Here is a 27,104-nt window from a genome sequence, read left to right on the forward strand (position 1 = left end):
CATCCCAGCGAGGCCAGTATCACAACAAAGAAGTGTGAAGAAATTCTTCACTTTTTCTGGTGATGAACAAACAGTACCAGTACCTAAAGGGGGCCTACGGGAAAGATGGGGAGGGACTCTTTACCAGGGAGTGCAGTGATAGGACGAGGGGTAATGGTTTTAAACTGAAAGAGGGGAGATTTAGATTGGATATTGGGAAGAAATTCTTTACTGTGAGGGTGGTGAGGCACTGGAACAGGTTGCCCAGGGAAGCTGTGGATGCACCGTCCCTGGAAGTGTTCAAGGCCAGGCTGGATGGGGCCTCGAGCAGCCTGGTCTAGTGGGAGGTGTCCCTGCCCAGGGCAGGGGGATTGAAACTAGATGACCTTTAAGGTCCCTTCCAACCCAAACCATTTGATGAAACACACAACAATAACAACCAGGAATTGGAGGTAAGTCTCTAGAAAGATATTCACACAGCCAGCACACAAGCATCTGATCATCTTTACAAATCTGGTCACATCACAGGAATTTGAGAAAAGCCTAAGTTCCTTGGGAAGAAAAGCATGAATCACAGCCCAGAGCTGCGACTCTTAAGAGCTAATTCAATGTGTTCCAAAACTTTTCATTTACAAGAAAATCCTGTAGAGAAATACAACAGAATTTCTCCAACAAGAGAAGTCAGCATATAAGAATTTTGTTTTAACTTTTAAAAGGCTGCAGTTAGCCCCACCAGCTAAATGGCACCTTGCATCAAGGTAAGGTCTTTTCCTTGCCTTCCCACAATGCACTTGTATTGTGAAATAGCAACATTAAACCTTGGAAGTCAGACACATTACCCTGAGCAGCAGGCTGTTTGCATAGTTTGTTTTACAGAAGAATCAGTCACTTCTAAACAAGGTCCATTGTGCTCAACCACTGTATTAGACATAAAGGAGACATAATACACTATGTCTACAGACTGACTTGCAGAAGGGGAATTCAGAGGGATGGTGCTAACAAAAAAGCTGAGGTGACTGTAGTAACACTCACTTCACCTCACAAGAAAACACCGTGGGTTTTCCCTGAGATAGGGCTACACAAGATTTCAAGAGCAAGAATGAAAAGCATTTGCTTGTAAGAACATATTCTTTATGGTCACTGAATGACTAGGCTGCTATTGAAGCAATTACTGTTTGAAACTACAACAGAAATCTTGTGCCAATGTGCCACGGCCCTTATATGCAGAGTCAACTTTCTGACTACATTAGCAAGTATGTTCCATCCCTGGAAGATCTGTAACACATCCCCTAATTGTATTAGAGACTGGTACAAATAGACTTAGAAGGCTGAATGTTTAGATCTCAGTAAAATCTGAATGCACTTGTAAAATATTTCTTACCTTTCTACAAATTAAGCTGAATGAGTTTGCCTTCCAGCCTTCCCTAGAAGCTGAGATCCTTGCCTTTGCAAAATATGGTATACTGCACTAAGGTTTCACACCATCTAAGCTAGTATGATTAAAGATTGTGGAAACATCAAAGAAAGCAAGCAGGGGGAAAGAAACAAACACCCACCCACAAACCAAAAACCCTAGTATGCCATCGTGACTTCTCTGAAAAGCTATAGCTCCCTCTGAAAATCCTTGGGTTGATTATCACTTCCCTTTTTCACCCTATGGGAAGGAGCACAAGAAGAAACACAGCTATCTTCCACTGGTAACGGTGTGAGGGTTTTTTGTTTGGGGCCAGAGATGTTAGTGTCTCAAATCAGGAAAGGAATTTTTCGGACTGTACCCTCATATTGGCTCCAAGTTTCTCCATTCTCAGAGACAACTTAAAAAAAACAAACCTGTTTGTTGTGATCTGTTCCAGTGCCAGACTCTGGATGGCCGGCACAGTGATAATTACCAAAGTCCTCAGTGCAAAACAGTGCCAGAAGCATCACGGCCGTCTCTAGATAAAAAGTCAGGAACAGAGATTCGAGAGAAGTCTCAAAGTAGTACATCTAGAAGATTAAACACAGGAAGAACATCTAAGTTTCTTGATCAGTATGGCAGTCCATCATAAGCCTTTGAGCAGGATGCTCCTTTTTCTTTCAAGACACTGGCCACGGGCAAGAGGCCTCTATAGTCTCAGGGAGCATTCCTTCCAGAGAAGCTGAACCCATACAAAAACGTATCAAAAGCAAGCCATCAGAAATAAAGTTACAAGCTGCAGATATTTCTTTTTTAAAAAAATAAAAAAATAAGTATCAGGTGCTTCATTCTGAAAGTTATTATCACTGAACAGCAATCTGAACAAGCAATATACTCCAAACAAGCCTCACACTAAAAGTAGCCATATAACCTACCACACACATCTGAACAGTAATTCCTGAATTCAGGTGAGAGAGAACCAGGAAGTGGCTGCGTCGTTACTTTTGCTTATTCTTTTAGTGGCCCAGGCCAAGTACAGTAGCTCCTCCAGACAGAGCTGTTCTGCATGTGCAGCCTCGCATACAAGACCCATGAGAACATAATCCACCACGCATCAGAAGAATATCCTTTTCCCTTCCTCTGATCATGTATTTGAGATGTGTTGTTATTGACTCTTGCCCTTCAGTTTTCAGAGCTCAACCATTTATGACTACTCTTCTGACAATGTCTTTCTCTTTTCATTAGGACTTTCCACTTAGTAAGCTTTATCATATTTGAGTCTTGGACGTTAACTACAGCATTACTTGCATATATCCCAAAACTGATTCTCAAAAAACCAGCTAACGCTTCTACTTTAGAGAAAAATCATTTGCAAATCCAATTTTAAAAGGGAAAATGGCTAACATACATGGCTATTATAAACAGCTACATACCCCCAGCTAATCAAGATATTTGAAATATTAATATGTAAATAAACCTACATCAGCTCAGCAGTTGCATTCATCAAGAAAAATAATCCATTCAGTCTATTGTTTTACTGTTCAGAATCTCTAGGGTCTCAGCATCAGGAGGCCAAGTAATAATGAACCAGAATGACATACAAACCTATGCTTTTTACATTTATGTTTATATTTATTCACTACAGGACAGACAGCACTAGCTGGTATCTGACATGCTGTATTTGTTTTAGGAGAACAGTTAAGCACGAAGCTTAATTCGATGAGAAACAGTCTTCCAAAACTAGTCTTAAAACCACTGCATTTGAAATGTGTGTGCAGAAATAAGAAAATAAAACAATGGGTCATATTGCACTGCCACTTTTGTGTGGGCTAGTGTGTGATTACAAACCTATAATAGAAACTTTACAGGGTGGTTTAGCCTTCATCTGCAAGGTGGTGAATAGTAATTAAGTGTTTTAAAGAGCAACCAGAAAACCCTTATTAGTGTTCCTACATCACAGTGGAGCGGTTTCACTGCCTCTAATAGAAATGTCCACTTTCAAAATAATGCTAAGTCAGCACACCAGAGACTTACTCCCTGGATTTTAAAAAGATATTTCTCAACATTTATCTAGTAAACAGCGTAGTTATAGAAGCATCTTTCATGGAGACTTGGGAGAGGGAGGGGGGTATCATATTATTCAGGGACATGGCACACAGGTTATCCGCTTCCTGACAAGTGCTGTAGCCACCTCACAAGGAACAGACTACACATTCCAAAATTACAAGTTCTTTTAATGCCCATCTGCATAAGGGCCACATCCATACAGTAAAGAAGAGGGTGTAAAATAACCTGTACAGACCACAACACCATATACAGTAAGTATCTTTGCTCCTCTGACTCAATAAAATAAGACAGATTTTATCTGCTTTTTAAGAAGGGACGTTTGTCTTTGAAAAGCAGGTTAGTGTTTTCTCCTCAGCTACTGTAACAGAAAAGGCTTGTGATAAGTGTTGTGCATACAGATAGGTAAATCAGATTTTATCGAGAGTTTTAGTTGATAACAACGCACTTAGAAAGACACAGGTAGTTCAGATTGCCCATAAAGCATTAACAGGGCAATACTTAGCTAACTGTGAATAGTCAGAGTGAATATATGGCACGTTTGGTTTTATGGGTTTTCTCCCCAGCTCCCCATTTTTTTCCCCATTCTCTTTATTAAAACTTGGTTATGTATGCACGTCTCGACGACATCAACATTCCCAAATTTATGCTAAAACGTCAGTCAGCTAAATTTCCAGTTCTTATGCAAACAGCAAACCTTTGGAAAGGGATGAAGTATTGCTGCTGCTGCTGGAACGTCAGCAACTCAGTTCCCAGCCCCTCTGGAAGGAAATGCTCACTGGGTGGAGTAGGTAGTGCAGAGAAGAAATCCAAAGTCAGAGTAACAGAAAAGTAACATCCTCTCCCAGGAGGAAGAAGCCTGGCGACGTCAGCGGCACTGCCCCATTACTGAGGGTTACAGATTACAGCAGCTGCCTTCCCTGCAAGGCAAGAGCTCCAAACTGACCACCCGCAGAATTCACGTTATTTCTTCCCTGCAAGGAGGCCCAAGGTAAAGTACTACTTTCCAGAAATCATCTTTCAAAAATTACTCGAGTTTAGTTTTTTAACTTCGTTCATATGAAAATAGTTTCAATGAAAGCCTGAAAACTGTTCTAAGCCCTTTTGGAGGGACATTTATAGCCACAGGGTTTTTAATTCCTTGAGACACATGGCTATGCACAAGACTAAGAATGTTAGAACACACAGAATATTCTCTCCAGATTAAGATCATAGACAGCACATAAAATAGCATAAAATATCACTACACAGAATTAAGCTTTTCAACATGAACTCACAACTTGCTTTGTTACACCTGAACGCAGAGGTACCAACACCAAAGACAAGGCATGTGCCTACAGCAGCTTTTGTTAAACATCAGGACACGCATCAAGGACAGCCACAAGATGATAAGAATGAGCATGGAGGGAAAGAAACCTCGTCTTCATTCTAGCTCTGTGCACCTCTGCAGAGTCCTGAGGCTGCCAAAGATGGAGAAGCCACATCCTTGTGCCTCCGATACACTCCTGCACTCATCCTACTCCAAAGCAGCCACAAGGTTTATAGGCTGAGATTGTATCTTTTATTAGACCAACACACCTAATGAACTGGTCTAACACAAGATACTACCTCTACATCTAACAAGATACTACCTCTTCATCCCCCATCTTGCACAAGGGGACAGGATGACAAAACCTGACACTTCCAAAATTCAGTAATTATTGACTGATACGTTATATAAATAGGCTCTTTAATATATTCAGCATATGATCCCAAGTTCTAATGTCCCAAATTTTCATCAGAACTAAATAGAAGTTTGTTAAATTAATTTAAAAATTGTTCTTGGGTGACGCATAAGGATTAAAATTAATAGTCGTTTACCCTGCTATTCTCAGTGAACAGCAAGAAGAGAAGCTTGGTTATTTTGACAATAAATTAATACAGACCAACTATGGCATAGCAGAGGAAACCAATAGCACTCAGTGCGTGTGGGGATAGAAGACATCTTTAAGATACTCTTAGAGTAAAAACACATCAGAAGTTACCCACTGTACCAAAGTCTTTTCAGACAAGGTAGAAGTAGAAAAATAGAGCCTTCAGCATACTACATCTGAGCAGTAAAATAAGCATCTTGTATGAGTTTAAAAGGGATCAAAAATCCCTAAAGTATCTATTTATACAGTCATCCTACAGTGCCTGTAACAGGCAGCATTATGGTTGCTGAACATCCAAACTATATTTGCTTCCTATTTAAATGTATTAACAAATCTTGTGTTTAGTCTTTTCTTACAGTTCAATACAAATTTGGGGTAAAGGTGGAAAAATCCATTACATATGGATCTGTAAGTAATGCCACGTATTTTAGGCGAAATTGCAGTCATGTACTGCTAGAATTTGTTATCACAACACGCTTTGCCGAGGAAAAAAAAAAATATTAACTGACACATGTCTAAACTGAAAAAAGCTTAGGAGTTTACTGCTCTCCACAAAACATGAAAGGTCTGCTTCTCAACTTGTTTCAACCTTTAAAAGGCATTTTGTTTTTCAAAATGGTTCTCTCGTACTAACTATCTATAAAAGGATTGTGATGCAGAATCACTTATATAGTGGAAGTTTTCCCCCTCTACCCTTCAAAAATCTTAGTGAAGATAAATATTACACTTGCATTTTTAGACAGAGAAAGACAATATTATTTAAATTTCATTTTCAATTTGTCTAGCAACAGTCAAACTATCAAGTGTAATTCACTGATAAATTATATAAGAGGCAAACTGCAACAACCCACAAAAACAGAAAAGGTACTGTTATGTTCAACGTTTCCAAGAAAAAATAGAAAGTCATACATTTAAGCGAAGAGCCTGTCCATCTTCTCTGCTCTTCTTAGAGAATGCCAAAATTTGCAGAGCACTACATCTCTCCAGCAGTCACTGAATATTTCAGAACTCTGACCTTTTAACTGTCATCCAGATCTAGTTCAGGGTTAGTGGTGACCGCAACCTGTAAACTACTCATTACACCTATCAGCTAGAGTCCAGGTCTCCAGTACCCACAGTACTCCAGTTTGCCCATACCATACTAAGTTGCCAGTTGTGGGGAAAAGGCAAAAAAAGGTCAACTTGAAGAATTAACTACCTTCTCATTCCTCCAAGCCAGAATTAAGGTATACTTTTGTGATTATTTATATTACTCCTGCTAAACTTGTTTGACTGACGAAGAGCTGAAGAATATTACTGGACACACAAAAAGTTCTCTCAAACACACTCCTTTATGGCATTCTGTAAAGGTATCGGATAGTTTACAAAAAACCTATATTAGTTCATCAGTCCCTAACTAGTTTTAGTTTGCAAGTGCCATTAAGCCATCACAAGCCTTAGTATAGAAGAGTCAAAACAGTAAAAATTATTGTCCAGTGTTTTGTTTTTAAAGGAAATACAAGTACTAAGATACTAAAAAATTATGTGTCTTTCAGCTTTCATCTAACAGCAATATTAACATAACAAAGGGTTAGTTTAAAAATACTTTTCTAATTATACAAACAAAATTCCCAAGATTGAGAAAGAATCCTTGTAAAATCTAGACTAACTAGTGTAAAGGACACTATCCATATGTACAGTGCAAAGATTAAGAAAATAAGTTTTGAGTGCTAGGACCAGATTTCCTTCATCGCCTGCATTCTCCCAGGGGACACTGCAGACACTATGAACAGCCACAACAATTTCAACACCTAATTTTATCTTTCATTCGGGACTCCATTCCTAATCCTGTTGATCACTAGCAAGCTACCTAAAGGTCTTAAGTTTAAGCAGAAAATTGAGAATTTAAGTTCTGCCATAATACAAATTATAGCGTACCTGCAGTTACAAGTTGCAGAAGTCATTCTACATTATCTACTATAAAATCGTGCCTTTTAACCAACAGTAGTGAAGTTTGTTTCACCTGCTTTTTGCAAAGACACAACTACAGCGATGAGCATTTAGCCACATACGATGCGGTTACTATTCCTGAGGCTTTGAACAGAAGTATCTAGCCCAAAGGATAAACGAAAAGAAAAACCTTACAGGAGACAGAGGAAGGGAAAAAAAAACACGAAAAATCAACCACATACACAACCTACCCCAACTTCAGTACTAAACCAACTTCTATTCCAAAGCATTCACAGACTGACTGCTGCTGCGGAAGAGCAACGTCTGCACCTGCAGTACCATGGACAGTGTATGGAAAAGTTCTATCCCTTCTAAGAATTTCATCACCGAATTTTTAAGCAAACAGCTCAAACTTTAAGAAAAAAAAAAAACAAAAAACAACCACGCTTTGACAGTGCAAGAGATTCAGCAATCTACATCCATAAGCTTCAGTGTTTACATCAAGGAGTATCTTTAAGTTTAAGAACTTTCTTGCATTTCCTGAAGCCACACTATCTCCATTAAGACTTTTAATATAGGCCCATTACTGACACTTACTTTCAAGCTCTAACATGGACAACTTTACATTTATAAAGTTGAGGACTTGTACGTTTTTTGGTAGAGAATCACAGAATAATTCCAGTTGGAAAGGATCTCTAGGGTTCTCTGATCAAGTTCCTGCTCAAAGCAAGGTCAGCAAGATCAGTCTAGATTACTCAGTTAGGCATTAAAGCATACCCAGTTGGGCATTAAAACATACGAGGATGAACACTGTAGAACCTCTTTCACCTGTCCCAATGATTGTCCCACTACATGGTGAAATACGTTCTTCTTAAATGCAGTCTCTTGTCTGCCTTCCACACACTACTATAGAATCTTGCTTGGTGTTCTCAATAGCCTCTCTACAGCTACCAGAAGGTTACTATCAGCTCCCCTTGCTTCCCAAAGCCGCCTCTTCTCCAGGCTGAAGAGCCATTTCCCTAGCAATTGATTAAAATTTTGAACTGTTAGTTTCACACGCATCTACTAGACTTAAAGTCTTCCATTACAATGTAAAGTTTTGATTCAGAGTGGCTTTTGATCTTCATCGCTGCACTTCCTCAGATACAACAGCAGAAGGTAAGACCTCATACTAAAACCTGTTCTAGTAGAAGCTGAAATGAATTGTACACTGCCTTTCTAGGCTGACTATAATTCCTCTCTAGGGCATACCTCAACTCTAAAGAGAAAGCATCTCTTGTTCAGCCTGTAACTCTGTTTCTAAACTGCAATTAGAATTATGGAAGAATTTCTTAAAAAAGACAAACACAACCAAAAAACAACACGCCACATAGTTTAGTGACAGTTGTGCTGGGTAGAGCATAAGTTTTACAGGCTTATACACATAAACACACTGGGATACACAGGAAGAAGTAAAGATGCCCTGAACTGAAGGGGAAGAAAAAACCCATCTCCTCAAAGTATGTAGATTAGAAATATATCAGGAAGAAGAATAAGAGTACATAACTAGGGCTGCTGTCTAAACCATTAAGTTGTTATAGAAAAACGTTAAAGACATTAACAAGAAGCCACAAGCACTCCAGCACACAAAGTAAATTTCTGGTAAGGCATAGTGCCCTACTGACAGTTACAAGCAAAAGTTTCTGTAGCAGTTTTCCAAATCCTACATCCAGTTCTATGAAGTTACTTATCAAGCTAGTGGCAAGATATTTCAGGAAAGTATCAGCTCTTCAGACATAGACACTCGCTCTTCCGTGAAGCAAGTAACATCAGGAATTGTTAACTACTGGAAAATTCATGTCATGACTAGTCAGTCAATGAATCCCTGAGACAGGAGAGGAAAGAGCGGAGGAGAAGAGAAGTATCCAAAGATTTACTTCAGGCTTCCTAGCAATAATTGAGATGTGTCCCAGTCCCTTTTTCTCAAAATAAAGGTGTGGGGGGGGGGGGTGACGAGGCTACAGATACTGGACGAAACAGTGATGCTTTTTAAACAGAAAAAAAAAAAGGAATCTTTTCTACAGATCTCTACACCTCTCTGGAAAACCCACATCCTTCCTTTCATTCCCAGCTGAAGGGGAGCAAATAGACAAAGATCTGGTACTCCCCATCCAGCCTCTTTTTTAAAAAAAGATACCAAAAAATAAATTAAATCCTTGCCCCTGCTTAAAAAAAGTCTTCAGAATCCTTGAGAAGCCACTAAGAATCACACAGCAGGAGGAGGATTTGGTCAGTCTCTTCAACCTTGTCCTAAAACTTGGGAAACAGCACAGTCACCACCCCCAGATTCACTTTTAGCCATTCACACTTTTAATACCTTTACAGCCACAAGAGATCGAAAGAAAGCAAACTTGACTTTTACAAAAGGCAACAACACCCGTCTCTCACCACAGAGGAGTAGCCAAATCAGTTTAAGCCACAGCTGAATGAACACTTAACAATATGGAGATAGACTATTAGTTGAATAACTACCTGTGGCCACCAGCATAAGAAAGACATGGAACTGCTGAAGCAGGTCCAGAGGAGGGCCACAAAGCTGATCCGAGGGCTGGAGCACCTCTCCTATGAAGACAGGCTGAGAGAGTTGGGGTTGTTCTGCCTGGAGAAGAGAAGGCTCCAGGGAGACCTTATAGCAGCCAGTTCTTAAAGGAGGCCTACAGGAAGGATGGGGAGGGACTCTTTATCAGGGAGAGTAGTGATAAGAGGAGGGGTAACAGTTTTAAACTGAAAGAGGGTAAATTAGATATTAGGAAAAAATTCTTTACTCTGAGGGTGGTGAGACAGTGGAACAGGTTGCCCAGAGAAACTGTGGATGCCCCATCCGTGGAAGCGTTCAAGGCCAGGCTGGATGCGGCTTTGAGCAACCAGGTCTACTGGAAGGTGGCCCTGCCCATGGCAGGGGGGTTGGGATTGGATGATCTTTAAGGTCCCTTCCAATCAAAACCATTCTATGATTCTATGAACTTGCCAATGCTTTCCACTTTAAACCTAAGGCAACACTGCAATACATCAGAACTTAATTGCATTCAGGCAGTGCTTAAGGCAGAAAACCAAAATACTAGAGATTAAGTAGTAACATTTTTAAGTAGAAACACTTAAGTAGTAAACTTCACCAAATGGAATAGATCTATCGACTGTAATGAAATTAGAGTGTGCTTGAACCACAGAACCAGGCCTCCATTTGCAATATTAGGTGCAAAAATTTAATTTTATTTAAAACAATTCCCTAGCATAATGACTGCCGTTGCACAATATAACAATTTTATTGTGTAAATCAACACAGTACAGTGGAACTGTAAAGTTACACTGGAAGTTTAATATATATGAGCCCGTTTCTACTTTAAAGGGACATTAACATCTACACTGAGGTACCCACACTTAAAATTTTTCAAGGGTGCACAAGCAAATAAGCATTAGCCCCTGTGGCTAGTAACTGCAAAGCCTGATGGAAAAAATACACAAAGCACTTCAGCTTTCCTGATGTATATCTGGAAAGTAAACTTGACTGCAAATATAGCACACATCCTGCGTCCAAATTTGCGGCACTATAAGGAAGTAGGTGGAAATTAGGCCTCTGGCTTATTTTGTGGTTTATGCTGAAAATGGCAAAGGGTGAAGCTTCGCTAAAATCTGGAGTTCTGTAACGCATAATTCAAAAAATAAAGTATCTCTTTTAACAATTTAGAAAAAAGTTGGATAAAACACAAAGTACTATCTAATTAAAATGCAATATCAAATAAACCCAGTGATCTGTTGGTTCTATTGCCTGAAGAAAAACATTGACTCAGAGTTCAGTTTAAGTATGGAAAATAAGAATACTGTGCTTAGGACACTGTCTGCTTGGGACAGACAAGAGCAGGATGCTACTTCAAAAAGATTCACCGACACCTGAGTCAACAGAAAATAGTACAAACGTCTACCACGTCACAGTGCCACTCACTCACACTTTGGGACTACTGCTGGCTTCTAAAGAGAATACTTAGAATTTTACTTTGTGGGGAAAAAGAACAAAAAAACCCTACCCCACAAACATAGAACCGGAAAACAGAACAACAAAAAACCTAAATCTCTCACTCATGCTCACTTTTTTCTGGGTTGTACTTCAGAATCTTACACACCCTAAGACACTGCTGGGACAAGAAGACAAAGTATCAGGAATTGCAGGGTTAAATTCACTTCAGAAGTAACCACTCCATTCACTTTCTACTACTTCAGCATACACTGTAGTTTCCCATAAAATATACCTTTCAGAGGGTGGAAGACTACACTTAATTCGGTATTCGTTAGCCAACAAGATTTCCACCGTAATAAAAATCAGTACAAAGCAGAGCTCAGATCTACAAGCCTACGCATTTTAGGCAACAACTCTCAGAAATTATTATGGTTCATTTTTATCAGACAGAAATAAGGATAAGAAATTCTAAAATCTACACAAATGAAGATACAGGTGGAAACTACAATCACAAGACTGTCCCAAGGGTAAAAGCTACATTACAAGGAAGTAAATTCCATTCCTTCGGGGCAGAAACTAGAGATGACCTTAAATTGTTCAAAAGTTCATTTATTATACCTAAATACAGGAGTTTAAAGACTCCAGATAAGAATCTTGCATCACAGTCTTCGAGTGAAGGTTGCATCCCCCAAGAGGACAGAAAGTTTTAAGGATTCACAAGTTGAGAACAACGAGGTATAACCCCTTCCACATACTCAAGTCTAAAACTTTTCAAAATAAGTGTCAGCATTACTGTAGACATGCGTTTTGTATTTGCAAAAAAAAAAAAAAAAAGAAAAAAAAAAAGAGTTTTATTTCAAAAAGCAAACCAGAGCTCAAATGTTTAACATAGAAACACAGGAAAACTTCAGAGGACGGATGAATCCCTGCATCACTCACTCCGCATACCTGCTAGAAATCCAGAGAGGTAGTTGTTGTGCAATATTCGCTCACATCCTAAGTCCTAACTCCCACATATCTGCTACACAAGCTGCAATCTTCTGCTTTTACTTTTCAGGGAAACACATATTTGTTACTAAACAACAAAACTGAGAAAGATCAGGACCTGCATTCACGGAAGAACCTTTATCTCAATGGGGAACAGAACATACAACTGCTTGAAGATAACCTAGGTGCTGTAGTAAACAAATTCTAGAGACAGTTACATACAAAGCAATTGTCTTAAAAGAAAAAAAAAAAAAGGAAGGGAGCACATTAAGAAGTATACTGGGCAGAAACAGAAAACTAATTTAGTATTCGCAAAAGAAACAATCCAGTAAAATACTCAAAAGCAGAGCATCAGCTTCCACAAACTTAAGTAGGATGTGTAATATTGGTTTTAGATAAATGCCTTCTACAGCTACCTCAGATATATGGAGCTGTATTAACTCAGGCAGGTGAAGTTAGAGAGTCATTTGATACGTACAAAGCACTGAATTAAATCCCAAATAAATAATCTGTCAGACTATGACAAACATATGCTATAAAAAGCACAGAAGTTCAAATCATCGGCAAATGCACCTGCCCAACATATCCTTTAAATGCTATGACTTTTTAACACCAACAGAGACAGTTTTGAGTTTTTACTTATCAAGAGCAGCCGAATGCAGTTCTTTTGGAGTAGCCTAAGCCCATGTGTGACACAAAATAACTAGAAATGGTATGAAATCTAAGTAACTGCCTTAAGAGAATGAAGAACCGGCTATGAGATTTACGTTTCTTTAAAAAAATATAAGGAAAAAATACAAAATGAAGACAATATTAAGAGGCCTCAGAAACATTTATGCTAATATCAGCTATTTGAGAGGATGCTCTCCAGTATCTGGCTTTATATTTAATAAAAAAAATAAAAAAACCCAACAAAACCCCAAAACAACAAAAACAACAAAAACCACCCAGAGAGCGACATCGACTCCATCTCCTTTTTTGTAGTTCCATACACTAAGGTCTCTCCCGAGTCCATTATAAGTCTCAGAAAAATATGGTACTGTCAAAAGATGCTGCACTGCACCTCTACGAAAGTTACCTTCACCACACTTTCAGAGTTGGCACACACTGAATACAGCAGAAACAGCAGCTGGTTGTTCCTCTCAACCAGTAAGTGCCTCATTTATTAAGCATGGATGACTACAGCCCTGCAAGTGCCAAAAGGAACCTGCCTCTCTCACCTTGTCCTACCAAATTACATTTGTTTGAAAACAAATTTTGCTTCACCTCTCCTCAATAGTTTTTTATATGTGTGTGTATATATATATATATATATGTGTGTGCGCGCAAAGAATTTAAAAAGACTCATGGTAACTCGTATTAATTATCAGCAGAGACAGAATAAGCATTTTACTTCTAAGCGCCTGTTTCCTGATTCTTCACTTTAATTATACACTATATAACTAAACTCAAAAAATAAAAGCCATGCCACTGCAGGCTTTCTTATAAAGATGGCTGTACAGTGTTCCCTTTTTGGTCACCAAACTTGAAAGCAGTTAACTGGCTTCCCAGAAAAAGGTACTGTTGTCTACAGAACCAATTCTAAGCAGTTTCTGCCTGAGGTATGGTGTTTTCTTAACACTGTCAGAGTCATATGGTCACACAACACAGCTGGTTCTTACCAAGTTTCACTGTGCTATGTATTTATATAGTAACAACCAGAGCAATAGTTCTCATACAAGGTATGACGCTGCCCCACCCCCAAGGAATCATGAGCCTCAAGGCTAAATCAGAATGAGACCATGAGCAAAAGAATTAAGAAATTAACGGCTCTAAAAGGCTCAATTAGAGTGGGAAGTCACTACACTGGTGAAAACATAAGAAAGGACCTACCTTGAAGCATGCTTACAATTACAACTAGTATTCAAGACAAAACCGAAACTGTAATCCAGCCAGAAGATGACACTACCCATGTGCAGAAGACAGCTTGATGAGTATAAGAGCTGATATTTCCTTAAACTCCCCAGCTGTTCTCCCATATTTTCAATGTACACCAACAGTTATGTAAAAGAAAACCAGTGATCATCCTCTAGTTTCAGACGTACCATCTGATGTTCAAGAACCAGTTTGCCACTAACTGTGAAACCACAATATTAATATGCTAAATATATGCTTTACTAAATTAAAGGATTAGCAAAGAAGCTTTCAAAGACGGGAAGAAGCTATAATTTCTCAAACATGGTTCCTCAGTTATAACTTCCTTGACCCTTAACCTGGGATGAAGTTTCACAAAAGGAAAGCTTACTTTTTTAGGAAATGGATTCAACTTGCTGAAAAACCAACTGAAGCACATACAAGCAGACTCCTTCAGAGGAGCAGCAGTTATATGATAAACAGCAGTAAGATTAAGTCACTAGACAAATTGGATTAATGCTACTGGGCCCCTCTCATTCAGACCAGAGCTTTTAACAAAACTCCAGCAGTTTAGGGGCCCCTACAGTTCACTCTGACTGGGGAAAATGCATTCAAATTAACTATCAGGCAAGTTGACCTATAAACACAAATTTTGACCTAGCAAGTTTTTGGCCTTTCATTTTATGATAGTTCATGAGCTCTCAGAGGACACTTTTTATGAATGAGATACTGAATACTAATTCTAGATTTCATTCAATAATAAAAAAGGAAGAAGTCACATGTAACAAAGCAGTAGCTATTCAAAGAGAGGGAATAGTTTCTATTTTTGCAATGTCCAACAGCCCAAGGTAACTTCTACAGATCATAGAGAAGCTTTAGGTCTTTAACTGACAGGCACAGCTATAGCTGAATATACCTATCTTCATTCATTATATTTGGAGAGAAGGTAGAGAAAAAAAGTGGCAGCTGAACACTTTCCCCACACATCTAGTGATTACTGCTGTGTACTTCTTTCCCCATCCCGTTTTTCTAAATTTCTAGGCCATATTGCAAAACAGAAACTATGAACAGCCACGACATGCCTATTTATCTGTGACATTACCTTCATCAAAACTTCTAGCACTTAAAACTCCCTCAGGTATGCAGTTCCAAAGCACGTGTAAATATAATTGAATTACTTCCTCCCATTCCTGCACACAAATTCTGTTAATTTTTTTTTAAGATGGTAAATTATTGTAACATGTAATAGCAGATGAGTTTAGAAGTAATAAAACTACTCCACCTGCAAGTGCAGTATTTCACACTCCAGGTGTCTTAGCCCATGGATCTTGCAATTTAAAATTAATATACACCATTCAAGCAGGATTCACATTAAATCTACACTGGTGATAGAAACTGAAAACCAAAACACAACATGTAGCCTGCTTTCAAATAAGTCTCATCTGTTGAATTCAGCGTTCCTGAAACAAATTGCCCAGCTTCTCACTTTTCCACTGCATTAAGCTAGGAAACTGGTAGAAAGTCTTCCTATGCAGTGTATTTTGTCGTACAACGAGCAAGATTGCTACCCTTTTAGTTACTACTTTTCCATATCAAATCTTACATGGATGAAATAATTTAAGAACACCCACACCGGGAAAAGTAAATGCCCCTTCTGTTAAGCAAGGAAGAGATTAGAGCTCAGTAGTCTGAAACATCAGATTAGGTTGCAGTCCACCACAAACAAGGCCTAAAAATGTGCCAAAGTAAAACCAGGATGAAGCACTATCTGAAAACCACAGTACATGCTCACTTACTCCAGTCGTATTTTTGGTCATTCCTACAAAGCTCCTGTGATTCTGTTCAAAATTTGAAGAATTCATTAGAAGTTCAAAGTCACAAAAGGGAAGCGTGCTGTCATGTTTACAGTTTCTTTCTCCATCCACTTCATCTCTTTTGAAAACGTCACCCCAAATCCCTAGTGCTATTTATTAATACTTGCAATCAAATCAAATAGAAGATATTCCAGCAATCAAGGACAAGACAGACACATAAAGCCCAGAAGGGGACAACTCCAGGATCTGTGCGACAACAGAGGACCCCCCCCATCTCACAAAGACATGTAGAAGCACAGTTACTTTATATCAGATATTGCAGTAAATGGAACCCACTTCATATTAGGCATCTGTTCTTCAGGTAACAGCAAGATAGAAGAAACTAATGCTGCAATCGCAGCGTCTTAGAAAGCCTCACAGACATGAGGTTTTCCCTTCCTCCCTTGCATGGAAACGGAACCTGATCAAAAGCAGACAGCACTGCCCAGAGCACAAGCCTCAGCCAAGAGCTAAGCTCCCTTTCCACCAAGTTCAGTAGCATGTTTGCTTGATGGCTACGTCCACCTTTATTTTTAACTTGGTGACTAAAGGAAAAAAAAAATCCCCCTTATGCTGACCCCAACCCCACCTTTCCCCAGTTTGAAAACCAGCAACAGATGAAGTACCTAACAAAAATACACAAATGATTGATTAATCTTTATGAAATTAACACTAACATATTCTGCTCCAGAATAAAAACACGGTATATAGCTTTCAGGGTACACAGAAAGGGAAAAGAAGGAGTGTCTTTTTCTCAGGCTGTATTCTCCTAATGGTTTTGGATGCAGGCTTCCTCAAATTGTTAAAGCATATGAATAAGATCGTTTATGAATACATTATTTTATACATATGTGTTCAGAAAACACTTGTAAGGGCCATTTAAATGACAGACTCCTACAAGAAATACCTTACTTTTCACATTCCCAGAATGGACAAGGAGAAGGAAAGAAAAAAAAAGCCACCATAAAACCTACTTGATGTTAGTATTATGTGGAAATCACTAGTTTAAATACTAGTTCTTTCCTTTAAGCTGGTGAGGCCAGTCTAAGAACAGCTAGTCAGAAATCAAGAACATGTATTCTGAATGTTCACTAAATTAGTGGAATCTTCAATACAATTTTGAAGTCAGAAAGTTATGAGAATTCCCTTTTCAAACTCGCACAAGAGAAGTGTCATCTGACAAAACCAAGCATATGATCAAAGTTTCTGGTACAACATAACAAAACCCAGTTTGATAAACACACGTACCTAATCGATCCAAATAGTTTAATGCAAAAATGCATAAATGCTTTTACTTGCAGAGGTTATATTCATACTTCCTGATAGATACTTCTACTGCCCTTCAAATTTGCTTACAGGAAGAACCAGAAGGTCTGAGCAGCATCTCAAGCCATGCCAAACCATTTGCTGCTATACTTCATTTTCCAAGTATGATAAGTGTTTACAGTTGTTAAAATGTTAACAAATGTTAACCAATCTCCTGAAACGAATAAATTCCTCGACTATTCTCCAAGAACCAGAAGAGGGGGACCCAGAGAGATGGGGGCTCTATTTATTCATAGAGCTCTGACTCCTCGCCTCCTTGTTTCCATCCAATAAAAACAGGACAAAGCAGGCAGAAAGATACACACTGGAAAGCAAAGAAAGCATCAACATCTTTTAAGAGCTGTAACATTCAGGACATTAAAGCAAGGTAAGTTATGCAGTCCTCCCCATATGCACTTACTCAAGTCATCTCAGCAATACTACACAACTGCAAGTGGGACAAAAGGTGGTTTGTACAACTAAGATACCATTCACCATGTGAAAGTTTAAGAACCCTTGATCCTAGCAGTCTTGCTGAGCAAGTAATTTCTTTCCAACATGTGGTAAGGCCTACAGATCAGCCTCATCTTACCAGAACAACAAATTTAGTTGTCCAAGGCCTAAGATAGAACCTATGATCAGCAACTTAGCAGTTACCTGTGCTTACAAAACACTGCCTATTTGAAATAATCTCACTTATTTCAGAGAGGTAGGCAAAATTTTGAGAAACAGTTGCCAGAGTTAAGATTTCAGGGCCCATATTTAATATCTTGGTCAGAGTAATTTTAAAACTTTTCACTCACAAAAAATATACTAACTTTCCTAAACAACAGCCATGAAGGGAAACATGTACCTGTCTATAATGAATATTTTTAATTAAAGAAAAAAGGCACATACTTGTGTGCATTTTCTCACCAACTTCTTTACCTCAAGCCTTTTATTAGTGGGATCTGTACAGTTGTTCTTAAAACTTTCTGAAGAAAAGGTACGAAGAAATTAATAGAGCGCTATTCCTGACAGGCACTCACCACCTTTTCTCTGTAAAGAGAAAAAGCTGTTAGGATCCTCCAAGACTCATCATTTTAAAAGCTAATAAAGATGCACCTGAAGAAACACGCGGAGATCATTTTATCATTGTATTCCCCCATTCCAAAACAATCCCTTCCCCTAGAATGAACTTTATTTGCAATTCAGCCAAGTTCAACTGCCAAGCATTTCTAAATGCCTGCATGTGTTCGTCTTGTTTATGAAATGGAAACTCTATCACAGAATCCCAAAAGCCTAAGGTAAAACATATCTGAATCCTAGACCACGCGACACTTCATTACATTAGAGAGATGCTAAGAAACGAGAAGTATATTTGAGCATTTGCAGGCCATCTGAAGCTAATTCACCCTCACTAGCCAAATAGTTGTTATACTCTCTGCCCTTCATAAGCTTGTATTTTATTTCTTTCTTTTTCCCTTTCCTTTTTTTTTTTTTTTTAAGGCAGAGAGAGAAAGCAGCTAGAAGGAATTTCATTCTTCTACATATTCATCTTTTGGTACGAGTTTCTCTTCTGTTAGTGCCAGTCAACACGTTTACAAGAATATGAAGTCAAAGTACAGGGATGCTCAAATCGAGATATTTTAAAACTAAAACAAAATACAGACAGTTAAAACACAGCAAGTTAGAAATCTGTACAGGCTAAGTAAACACATGATTGGCCAACATTGACTTCTAAAACTTTTGGGCAGGAATTCGCAAACATCTGCAGGCCCAGAATTTCTACCACTTTAACTACCTGATGGGTTTTGCTTACATTAACATATGCTCTAGAGAGACTTGCTTCTCCTACGAACTACGTACTTGATATTACCATACTGACACAAATATATAAGCCATGGACAATTAAATCCCTTCAGGTACGGTAATGAAGCATTTTGAGATAATTATCTAGCGTATTTTTCCCCTCCCCTTTTACTGTACGAAGGCACCGGCAAGCTCAGTTTCGGAGTGGCAGGTAGAGCTGTGCGACCGTGGCTGGAAGTAGGATGAGAGCCCGTACGCAGCCTTGTCATTTGCTTCTGCTAACGCACAAAATGGAAAGAGCTCCTAGGATTTTGCAAGTGGGAGACGGAAAGTTACACACCGGTTATTTTACTGACAGACAAATCTCGGGAGGTTACACGGACGGTCCAAAATAACACCAAAAATAAGGGGCTGCCATTTACCATCTGTTTGCCTCTCTCTCAGGGAAAAAAAAAAAAAAAAAAAAAAGTGCCGATCACAAGAACAAATGGAGCCTAGCTCCGGGGAGGAGGAAGACAGGGAAGAGAGGAAATTTCCACGCAAATCCTAAGTGAATCACGCCGCGATCCCCGCTCCCGGCCGCGCCGGCCTTCCCCCGGCAGAGGCGAGCGGCTCCGGGGGCACCGTCCCCCCCGCGCCGGCGGCCCGGCCCGGCGGCTCCCCCATGCCGCACCGGGGCGACAAGGAGGAAATAAATAAAGCCTCCCCCAAGCAGCGGCACGGAGGGAGCCCCCTTCCCCGGCGTCCCCCGGGGAGGAGCCGCCCGCCGGCCCCCTCGCCCTCCCCACGCAAGTCGGTGCCCTCCGCGCACGGCAGCGGCCCGGCGCGTCCCCCCCGCCGCCGGGGCTGGCACCGGGGGGTGGGCTGAGGCCTGCGCCGTCCCAGCGAAGCCTCGGCGCTCTCGTAGTCAGAGCGGCCCGGCTCCCCCCCCCTCCTCCTCCTCCTCCTCCTCCTCTTCGCCTCTCCTTCCCTCCCTCCTTCCTTCCCCGGCCCGGCCTTCAGCTCGCACTCACCCGCCTTCCTCCTCCCTGCCCGGCCCGCGGTGCGTGTGCGCGACTCTCCCTCACGCTGCCCGGCGCGGCGACGGCGGCCGGGCCGGCGGGGGCGGGCGGGTGGGTGGGTGAGCGAGCGAGCGAGCGAGCGTGCGGGGAAGGAGGCGAGGGGAGAAGGAGGAGAAGGGTGGGGAGGGAAGGAGAGAGGCGGCGAGGAAAAGAGAGGAGAAGCGGGGGGAGAGGAAAACCGCGGCGGCGCTCCTGGGGCGGGACCTGCGGCGGCGGCCGGACGGGTGCTTAGGCGGCTGCTCCGACGACCTTTACGCGAGAGACGGGTAATCTCCGAGCTCGGGGCGCTCCGCTGCCAGCCCGGCCACCATCTTACATTAGGGAGACTTGCCCTGGACGCCGCCTCCTCTGCGCTTGCGCCGCCGACAGTGGGCGGGGAGCAACGGCGGGACCGGGGGGGGGAACGGGGCGCGACGGCAACGGCCGCGACGGCGCGGGGCACGACGGGAGTTGTAGGCGGCGGCGCCGGGCCGGGCCGGGCAGGGCAGCGCGGGAGGCGGCGGCCGCTGTGCGCTTCCGAGCTGAGGGGGGAACGGTCTCTTTCTGCCACCGCTGCCGCCTGCTTAATGCCGGGATCCCCCAGCCTTCTCCCCAGGCAGGGCCGCCCCACTGCCCGCCGCCCCGCTCCGGGGAGTCCCCGGCCGTAAAATCCGCTGCAATTTCAGCCACCTGTTGCTGGCCATTAAACCTGCGCAAGTTGAAAATACCGGGTTCTTTCCACACACCTCCCCCCCCCCCCGCCCCTCCTTTCCCCCTCTCATTGAGCTTGCTCTGGATTTTTTTTTTTCCCCCGCGAGGTCAAAGCGACTCCTATTTTCCGCCCCCCACCCTCAGACTTCCCGGCCTGTGGGCTGGGTGAGGGGCCGTCTTGTCAGCCAGGGCAGCTGTCACGGCGGCTGGACCGGGGATGGACGCGGCTCCCCCGACACTGAACACGGGCAGGGGCTTCTCGAAACCCGTCCTCCCCTCTCCTCGCACGCCGGGAGAGCGGAACTGTGCTCCTGCACTGCCCCGGGACCCCGCTCCCCACACTGTCCCCGCCTGACAGCCCCCGCCTCCGGGACGGGAGCCCCGCGCCAACCCCTTCCCTTTCCCTCTCCCCTTCCCTTTCCCTCTTCCCTTCCCTCTTCCCTTTCCCTTTCTTTCCTTTCCCTTCCCTTCCCTCTCCCTTCCTTCACCCTTCTCTTCCTTCTCCCTCTCTTTTTCTCTCCTTTTTTTTTTTTTTCATCACAGATGACCTGGTCTGACAGGATTGCTTCACCAAGAAGTTTCCGAAAGTTGCAAAATTTGGAGACCCCTTCCCTGCCCCCCAGTTTCCAGACTTTGGTACTGCTGCCCCACCAGGCCAAATTTTGGGTGGCCGAAGCCTCCTTCGCCTGCCTGGCGCCTCTCCGTGCCCGGGCACGGCTGTCCCACAGCAGCAGGCACACACATGATGCTGCCTCTTTGCTGTACGGATTGTTGTTGTTGTTATTATTATTTTTTTTCCAGGTCCATTCCCCGTGTGGAACAGAAGCCAAATACACAGAAAAAGGTATTTTATTGGTTTTCTCTGTTCACTTACAAAATCCAGGCAAATTCTGTTTTCATGCAGAAGTAATTTTCATGCAGAAGGCTGTAATTTTGACAGAAGCAACTTCCTGCAAATCCTCAAGGAGAGGATCTCTCCCCTGCCAAAAAGACTCGGATTTTTGGTCTCTGTGTTGTCAGAAACTCACACAAACCACATTGCTTCTGTCTTCTTCTTCCTGCAGGGACCTGTTAACTCTCCCCTCCTTTTTCCTGTAATCCCGGTGCCACACAAAGGGCCTCATCACCTCAGCTACCAGACAAAAAGAGCACTTTTACTCACCACCTTTGTAGCTCTCCAGCGGCTCTCCTGCGCCGACGTCCTTAGCTCTCCAAACAGGCAGCCCCATCCTGAGTGTTTGATTATCAGTTATCTCCAGCGTGCAAGCCATTACTACTTTTGCCATGACAACACCCACCTGAGTATTTTACTTATTTCAGCAATTGATAGGAAAGAGAGGTGTTCATCACAGAATGCGCTGGCGTAACTATTTCGTTTAGTGGCATGATGTTTTTCTTCTGTATTTTTGTGTCTTAGATTGAAGTGTTGTACTAGCTCAGCCTCATACAATATGCCCATTCCACTAACAGTAAAGTGCCTTTTGTTGGCATAACTTATTCTCCTTCCTGAAACAAGTTAACATTACCTTGTGCATATTAAGTTTTATATTGATATAAGTATATCCACAACAGGAAAGCTCTATGAATTAACTTTACCACTTCTGGCTGTAGGCAAGATCCAGGTCTGCATAAAAAGAAATGCTGTTTTCAGCTGTGGTCCTGACGTATGAACACAAACGCAATGTTCTTTTGAAAACAAAACATACAATGGAATATAAACACCTACATATGTCAGAAATTCCACGTTTCTCTGCATGCATATTCAACTGTAACATATACTTCATATATATAGCTACATATTATTCAAATTCAGGTGAATATATATACAAAAATAATATATTCCTCAAAAAGTTTATAATTTTCACATTTTCCTATCAACCTATATATAAAACATTAGGTTCCAGAAGCGCCCATTATGTAAGCAACTTATATAAGTAATGTAATTGTTGACACACCTAATACCTGACAACATTTCCTGTTGAATAAAAGAAAGTACTCTGACTCAGAAAGGAAGATTAAAAATAATATATCTAAAAGCTGCAATTCTTGGTTAGTCAAGGCTGTTTATTAAGTGATTTCTCTGATTTTTTTTTTAATCCAGTATTGAGGAGTCTTTCCTTTAGTAAGAGTCTGTTCATATTTCTTTGCTGAGCTCCACAAGAACACAAATTTCAGCAGCATTCAGTAACAACGTGGAAGAAAATCTACACGGCTGAAGATTCCTTTGGCTGATGTTACTGAAGGTTACCCAAAGCCCTGCTTCCACCTCTGCTTCCACCTGGTAAGAATAATTCACTAGGCCATCATGTGGCCATTGTAAGATTTAAGATGTCCTTAAATTAATTATTTTCTTGCCTTTAAGTAATTATAATTGGTTTGATAGATTAGTCTTACATAGCCACATTTTGACACCTCATTTGCTTTTGGAAATGTTTGGTTTTCTTTTTTTTTAATAGGTTTGATAGGTTTGAGCAGAACTCTTTCTAAGAAATCACTTCCATATCTACAAGGAAAAGCTTTCAGAATATGTTTTCTTGGAAATAAACAATGTCTACTAGCTAGTGTAAAAATGTGTATCCATGTGATTTATTTATTGTGGTTCGGTACCCGTTTTCCTGTGATTTGTTGCATACACACTGTTGTGCATTGATTCACACCGCATGATGGGGAGGTGTTCTCCCGGGGAATGCTCCACAGTTGCTGTCTCATGGAACGAATATAGGAACCCACTGGGATTCTGCAGTTTGGGGTGAAACCAAGCTATTTTCAGGACTCCTCTGGTGTCAAGTCACCGCCATTTCAAATGGCTGCCAAGCCCCCAGCACTGGGGGGAAGGAACATGGTGGAGCTCCACAGGGAAGTGTCTTGAGAAGGGCTGAGAAAGACACGCGGTGGTGGTGTACCAATACTGGCAGAAAAGGAGAAGGTGGAGATTGAATAATTCCCACGCCTGGTTGGGATGAAGAGTAATTACGTTGGGAATTCAGGATGGTAAAGCTTGCAAAGCATCTGTACGGACTGCAGTCTGAATATTCATCAACAAAAGCCCAATACAGAAGCACGTCTGCATGTGGACATGTGTAACCACTAGTGCCAGCAATCCAGCTGGCTCGCTGCTCACTGGATGGATGCTGGTCTACCGGTGTGTGCTGGAAATACATGTTACGTGTGTGTTTCAGTGTGCTAGTACTGAGAAAATACTTCAAGATTTGGAATGTTCATGATCCTGATCTGTGCTGGAAGCAGTGGTTGGACATGCGTGCCTGTATTTCAGACTGAAAGTCAGGTTTCAGAAATAGAAAAAAAAAAGATATTTTTTCAAGCTTCTGCAAAGCCTCTTCGATTACTATGGAAAGTTCACAGATATTAATGCAGAATGATATACAATAGTTGATGACAGGTTTTTTAGAAATTCAGCCTTATTTACTGCAACAAAAATAAGAATTGCTCCCCAGACTGCAATGGATGTTAATGATGTGTCCATTCTTTTTGTCACTCTGGGAGATTCAGACATCTTTCTGCTTCTCTGGCTAATGATGCCTTTTACTGGGCAAATGTGTTGGAGAAAGGAACTGTATGACTGTTCTGAGTAACTGTAGAATAATAATGAAGGGCTTTGTTGGGAAATTGAAGGGCAGGTGGAGGAGCCTTACAAACACTCTGATCAATATTGGCTGCAAGTGGCAGATGTTCACCATGTCTTGTTCAAAATCCATGAGAGAAGGAGGAGGTGTCCACGCTGCTCAGAGAAACAGGATAAGGGATTTGTCCTGCTCTTAAATGAGAGAATATAGTGGTGAAAAATGAATGTATTATAGCCAAAGATATGAGAGAGATGTATCTTTGTTAATGTTTTTGTGTTATTAGGGAAAAATGAGAACTTTAGTGGGATGCCTCAGCCAATTTTTTTATGATAATCTTTACTTACTAAGCATAACTCTGGCACAGCACACCTTGTGCTCCAGGGGAGCTCCAGGTAGCTACCACTAGTCTGTTAACCTCAGGGGGCATTTGAGGTACTGGTATGAGCATAACATCGTAATATTCTTCAGAGGTCTGTTTCCTTCCGCACAGTTTCCAGCAAATTTTCCTGTGTGTTGTTTTCCCTGTCCCAAGCTCCTCTGAATCTAGACACTCGTGTGAAAGTTAACACAAGTTGTTCCAAGCATCCTTCCAGGTCTTTTTTTGCCTTCTGGCTCCTGTGCTGAAATCCATTCACAGAAGCCTTGGACTTCTCCTACGTATACTCCCTTTCTTTTTTGAAACATTTTTTGTGCATCAAGCAGCTTGCAAGGCTCATGTTCCTCATCATAATGGTGCCTCGGTTGCCAGAGACAAATTGCAAATATTTGTCATTTCTACACTGAACTCGGTGCCAATGATAATTGGTTTCTTTTCTTTTTTTTTTTTTTTTTTCTCCTCAATTTTGGAATGTCATTCCCATCTGCTTTTCCAGTCTGGGCTTCGCTAGGAAATGGTTGTTCCCAGGGAACCCAGTGGTGTGTAACAAAATAAGATGCCTCCTACTCTACATCTCCTTTCTGTAGAAATCCTGTGCTGGTGTTGGAATGGGAAGGAGGAAGAAGGTACTGGGATAGTGAGAGGTGAGTAGTAACAGGATTCAAGTTCGCAGTTCTGCATGCACCTCTGTAGCAATGTTACCCTGAAGTGTGTGTCTGAGAGACGAGAAAAAGTCTTACCAAAAAAGGCAATGGATAAATCAGAATGATATGCGGCATTGCATAGAAGGGTACTGAAATATATTCAATTGCAGGAGAGAGAGAGAGAGAGAGACCGTGCAGACAAGCAACCAAGAAGGGTACATTGCTTTGCTCTGTGCATAGTAAAATGCAATGCAGTCTTTGCCTTAAGATCTCCTCTAACACGCACAATCTAGTGCATCATGTGCACTAGAAGGGAACAGACTTTAGAGCAATTGGCCTGAATCCAAGATTTTTTATATCGCTAAAGATTTGATCTGAAGTGTCTTATAATCTCAGCATTTTGAAATGTTTAATTTTGGTAATTCGTCTCATAAAATGTGAAAGGAGCTAGAGAGTGCTGAACAAACTCGGAGCCAAAGTATATTTGCTATTGCTTTTTTCCTGCATCCGCTGTTGCAATAAATATGCCTGCCCTGCAATCTGTATTCCCTTTAACTCATGCGGTGCCGCCACATTATTTGAGTGGCAGGAAGAGTAGCAGCGAGCCCAGACGTGTAGTCAAGCAGTGGAAGATGGGGACAGAAGACTGGGACTGGGTTCTTGTTTGTGGAGCACCACAATGACCACGCTAGGGAAGGTGGTGCCAAACAGATGGAAAGAGGCTGATGGTTCATACAGTTCATTTCCACCACTGGTGACAGCATCCAGATACTACCTGGTTTAGAGATGCAGAGCTACAATATAATAGAGGACATGACAGCAGTATTTCCCTCTGCAGCCTTTTCAAGCTGTCTCTCTGAATTTCAAGCAGCATTTTTGTAACCTCAGTCTTTGCATTTCAGTTTAGTGGTTTGAAAAAAAAATAATACTAGCTGTACAGCTCCCTATTTGAAGACACATAATTTGACAACTGTGGTAAATCACCTGGGCACATTACAATACTGGGTCTCAGTGGTGACTTCCCATGGATAAATCTTTCACAGCTCATCCTATTTTGCACAGTTAGAAGTCCTGGATGTCCTGTTCACATCCCTTGTGCTCTTGTAGACCAGCCAGTGTTATTTTGCTTTATGGTGGCACTGGTCCATTTCTCAGGAATGTCTCTCTTGCAGTCAGTTTGGCCAACACTTGCAAATGCTAATATTTGAGGCAGTGTCTTAGAGTTGGGGCTGGACGTACTACACACACCAATGAGACAACATCAGGGGAGGAAAAGAGGCGCTGCTTTAAAAAAACTGCGTGAATCTGGGGACAAACACACACTGGAATTACAAAGGAAGCCATCAGCATGCAGCTGGAGTGATAACATACCCAATCCAGATGATTTTGTAACAGAAGAGGGCACTCGGGGGCCAGACAGCAAATAAACCTTATCACATTATACAATGAGGGAAAATCATTCAAAAAAGGACAGAATCTTCTCATGAGCTTGATACGGCTCATAGCTGAAGGCCGTGGGCTGGTGAGCCTGGGTTTCATTCATGCAAAAATAAAGCCCAGTCACTTTAACACAATCTGTGTGAACGCACTCAAGCCAACCCATCTGAAATATTTGAAGTAACATCCCTGTGTAGACAGGACTTCATTA

General features: G+C 41.5%; 1 protein-coding gene and 1 long non-coding RNA gene across 11 annotated transcripts in view; one reads left to right on the forward strand and one right to left on the reverse strand.

Moving 5' to 3' along the window:
* CNOT4 (CCR4-NOT transcription complex subunit 4) overlaps nt 1-20,520 on the reverse strand; it is an 86,467-nt gene extending 65,947 nt beyond the window's left edge. For 7 of the 8 annotated variants that reach the window (XM_054194839.1, XM_054194812.1, XM_054194793.1 and 4 more), the window contains exon 1: nt 20,367-20,520. The gene's annotated coding sequence lies outside the window, so the exon portion shown is untranslated. Of the gene's footprint in view, nt 1-20,114; nt 20,215-20,366 lie in introns of those variants that run through there. The other variant, XM_054194784.1, reaches the window with a different exon arrangement.
* Nucleotides 20,294-23,408, forward strand: LOC128906850 (uncharacterized). 3 transcript variants are annotated; one of them, XR_008465340.1, is made up of 5 exons: nt 20,294-20,428; nt 21,396-21,488; nt 21,654-21,696; nt 22,954-23,133; nt 23,309-23,408. It is a non-coding gene; the product is annotated as an uncharacterized LOC128906850 (long non-coding RNA). The 3 variants fall into 3 exon arrangements; XR_008465342.1 differs by lacking the exon at nt 20,294-20,428 and adding an exon at nt 20,613-20,670; XR_008465343.1 differs by lacking the exon at nt 20,294-20,428 and adding an exon at nt 20,634-20,697.
* The last annotated feature ends 3,696 nt before the right edge of the window (nt 23,409-27,104 follow it).

This window comes from Rissa tridactyla, chromosome 1 (assembly GCF_028500815.1).
Source record: "Rissa tridactyla isolate bRisTri1 chromosome 1, bRisTri1.patW.cur.20221130, whole genome shotgun sequence".
Taxonomy (NCBI): domain Eukaryota; kingdom Metazoa; phylum Chordata; class Aves; order Charadriiformes; family Laridae; genus Rissa; species Rissa tridactyla.